The sequence below is a fragment of the Oncorhynchus nerka genome, linkage group LG15, assembly GCF_034236695.1.
Source record: "Oncorhynchus nerka isolate Pitt River linkage group LG15, Oner_Uvic_2.0, whole genome shotgun sequence".
Classification (NCBI taxonomy): Eukaryota; Metazoa; Chordata; class Actinopteri; order Salmoniformes; family Salmonidae; genus Oncorhynchus; species Oncorhynchus nerka.
Window position 1 is genome coordinate 2,342,737 of NC_088410.1, and position 4,466 is coordinate 2,347,202.

The following is a 4,466-nucleotide window of genomic DNA, read 5'->3' on the forward strand; positions in this document are numbered from 1 at the left end:
AACCGACCGAGAGGTGCAAACACCGCCCCCTACTGTACTGGAGTGTGAGTCCGGTTACGACCTATCACTACCGCTATAATCTTCTCTTATCTAACCCTGCATATCTAACTAAATAAAATAATTCCCTACAAACTAAACTACTCCCATCACTAGCACCCAATCCTATTCCCAGTCCAAACTACTCCCATCACCACCACCCAATCCTATTCCCAGTCCAAACGTCTCTGACCCTGTCATACAACCTCTCCCTGTCTACATCGTTACATTTCCCCAACCCATTCCCTCTACCATACAGCCCCATTACCCATTCCAGAGCCCCTTGTTCCTCTATCAATTCCAAAGAGAAATTAAATTCCGAATTAAATTCCGTATGCCCTCATCTTATTCCTAGATCACATAACTCCATCCCTTCTGTTAGCACGACACGATCGCCCGTACAGATTTCCTTGTATCGCAGGGGGGGGGGGTTGAATGTTAAATGACGAGACAGAGGCATTGATGCGAGTATCCAGTCTTGTTCAGTACATCACAACTCAACCGGGTATCTCAAGCAGAACCGGTAAAGCCCACGAGTTGCAGTAACGAACATTTACCAACAGATGGCATCATTGTGCCATCTTACAACCATAACAGGGGGGCAGTACGAAAGCGAATGCACTCACTACGGTTAGTCGCTCTGTCTGCTTTATTAACTACGGTTAGTCGCTCTGTCTGGGGGGCAGTACGAAAGCGAATGCACTCACTAGGGTTAGTCTCTCTGTCTGCTTTATTAACTACGGTTAGTCGCTCTGTCTGGGGGGGGGCAGTACGAAAGCGAATGCACTCACTAGGGTTAGTCGCTCTGTCTGCTTTATTAACTACGGTTAGTCGCTCTGTCTGGGGGGGGGGGCAGTACGCTTTATTAAAAGCGAACGCACTCACTACGGTTAGTCGCTCTGTCTGCTTTATTAACTACGGTTAGTCGCTCTGTCTGGGGGGGGGCAGTACGAAAGCGAATGCACTCACTAGGGTTAGTCTCTCTGTCTGCTTTATTAACTACGGTTAGTCGCTCTGTCTGGGGGGGGGGGGGGGGCAGTACGAAAGCGAACGCACTCACTAGGGTTAGTCGCTCTGTCTGCTTTATTAAATGACTCAAATGTAAAAAATGTACAATAAATTATAATAAATTAAATAACCTATTTTCCAGAAGGTTTTAATTTCCTCTCTTAACACAACTCCACCTGTGTATCCTGCACTGCTCTTGATCGCTACTTATCTCGACAATATTAATGTCCATTAACTCCTGTTTGAGCCCGGAAATCCAATACAACTGAACATCAATAGCGTATCTCTGTAAGCCAATCGACAGCGTCATTTATTTCTACCCATAAATCCTCACGTTCTGACTCTCCTGATCTTTAATTAATGCACTAAACTGATGCAGTCCCATCAGATTACTAGTCATAAATACACCTGCTTCTGTAAACCCCTTCACGGGATCCTTGGAACCGTCTGTGTACACTCATAAATACACCTGCTTCTGTAAACTCTTTCACGGGATCCTTGGAACCGTCTGTGTACACTCATAAATACACCTGCTTCTGTAAACCCCTTCACGGGATCCTTGGAACCGTCTGTGTACACTCATAAATACACCTGCTTCTGTAAACTCTTTCACGGGATCCTTGGAACCGTCTGTGTACACTCATAAATACACCTGCTTCAGTAAACCCCTTCACGGGATCCTTGGAACCGTCTGTGTACACTGCAAGGCAAGAATGAAACTGATTACTAATACAGTACCAGTCAAAGGTTTGGAAACACCTACTCATTCAAGGGGTTTTCTTTATTTTACTATTTTCTACATTGTAAAATAATAGTTAAGAGATCAAAACTGTGAAATAACACATATGGAATCAATTAGGGATATCTTCTGTACACCACCCCTACCTTGTCACAACACAACTGATTGGCTCAAACTCATTAAGAAGGAAATAAATTCCACAAATGGTCTTTTAACAAGGCACACCTGTTCTTTGAAATGCATTCCAGGTGAATACCTTATGAAGCTGGTTGAGAGAATGCCAAGAGTGTGCAAAGCTGTCATCAAAGCAAAGGGTGGCTACTTTGAAGAATTTGAAGAATCTTGTTTAACAATTTTTTGGGGGTTACTACATGATTCCATATGTGTTATTTCATATTTTTGATGTCTTCACTATTATTCTACAATGTAGAAAATAGTAAAAAATAAAAAAAAATAAAGAAAAAACCTGGAATGAGGAGGTGTGTCCAAACGTTTGACTGGTACTGTATATGTTTACAATATATTTTTTTATTTTTTTATTTTACCTTTATTTAACTAGGCAAGTCAGTTAAGAACAAATTCTTATTTTCAATGACGGCCTAGGAACAGTATATATATATATATGGGGGATTGGAAATGATGCAGACAATTACATGGATGGAAGCTACAATCTATCTGCATTATTAAAGCTGATCTGCCCCTTTACTAAATGGGCAATATGAATGTCCAATACACACAATAGACTGACTGGGATGAGGATTTCCCACAATCCCACAATACGGGACATATTGGTAAAAAAACAAACTTCCCAGTTGTTGTCACTGAGTAGACTGATACAACCCATACTGTAGGTAAGGCTGTGACGTAGCAGTATGTCGTCACTTCAAATCCTGAAGACTAATACATCCACAATGCGTTTTCAACTGATTTAAAAAATCAAATACAATATAAGGTCAAATTAACTAATTATTGTATTTAGTTGAATTTATATAACAACATTCCAACCTTGTTTAGCTTTATCTAGTCCAAATATGATTTCACCATTTGTCTTCGTATACATCCCTTTCAGTGAGGGACTTTTATTTTGTAACGCAAACCGCCGATTCCAACCGCTGACTGTAAATATGAATCAGGGGGGAACGACCGCCCCTTCTTTTGAACCACGGAAGTTCAAAGCCGACTCCGGTTCAACAGGCAGAAAACAGGATCCCCAATTATAGTGAATGGGAAGAAACAAAATGCATTCTTCGTGGTAAATCTTCGTGTAAATAAAATACAATTTCGAAAACAATTATTTTACTAATAATTGCTTTTAATACACCAGATGTATGTCCTTGAACCGATTATTTTAAAACCGGACACAGAAGTTCTAATGATAATTTAGTCTCGAATAGAAGCCTGCAGTACCCCGGTCGGCCTTCAATTGGAGTTCCTCAATGAGAGGGGGCAGCATTGAGCTAGTCTGCAACGTCACTTCCTGGAGTAGCTCAAATTGCACAACGTGAAGTAGGGCAAAGGGGGAGATACTCAAATCAGTTGCATAACTGAATGCATTCAACCCAAATGCGTCTTCCGCATTTAACCCGACACCTCTAAATCAGTCATTGGCCTATCGTCAACCAATCACATTTCTTAAATCCTCTCGGCGCTAAATTCCAGCTAAAATTCGAGACGACACTTAAGCCTAACTATACTGACCCGAAATTATAAACGCAACACAATTGCAAAGATTTTTACAGAGTTGCAGTTCATAGAAGAAAATCAACCAATTGAAACAAATGAATTAAGCCCTAATCTATGGGTTTCACATGACTGGGCAGAGGCACAGCCATAGGTGGGGCTGGGAGGGCAGAGGCCCACCCACTAGGGAGCCAGGCCCAGCCATGGGTGGGGCTGGGAGGGCAGAGGCCCACCCACTAGGGAGCCAGGCCCAGCCATGGGTGGGGCTGGGAGGGCATAGGCCCACCCACTAGGGAGCCAGGCCCAGCCATGGGTGGGGCTGGGAGGGCAGAGGCCCACCCACTAGTGAATCAGGCACAGCCATGGGTGGGGCTGGGAGGGCAGAGGCCCACCCACTAGGGAGCCAGGCCCAGCCATGGGTGGGGCTGGGAGGGCAGAGGCCCACCCACTAGGGAGCCAGGCCCAGCCATGGGTGGGGCTGGGAGGGCATAGGCCCACCCACTAGGGAGCCAGGCCCAGCCATGGGTGGGGCTGGGAGGGCAGAGGCCCACCCACTAGTGAATCAGGCACAGCCATGGGTGGGGCTGGGAGGGCAGAGGCCCACCCACTAGTGAATCAGGCACAGCCATGGGTGGGGCTGGGAGGGCAGAGGCCCACCCACTAGTGAATCAGGCACAGCCATGGGTGGGGCTGGGAGGGCATAGGCCCACCCACTGTGGAGCCAGTCCCAGCAATGGGTGGGGCTGGGAGGGCAGAGGCCCACCCACTAGTGAGCCAGGCCCAGCCAATCAGAATCCCCCCCCCCCCCACAAAATAGCTTTATTACATACAGAAATACTCCTCAGAATCTCTCCCCTCCCACAGGTGAAGAAGCTGGATGTGTTTGCACATGGTATGTGGTTGTAAGGCCGGTTGGACGTGCTGCCAAATTCTCAAAAAAGCCATTGGGGGTGGCTTATGGTAGAGAAATGAACATTCAACAGCTCTGTTTGATATTCCTGCA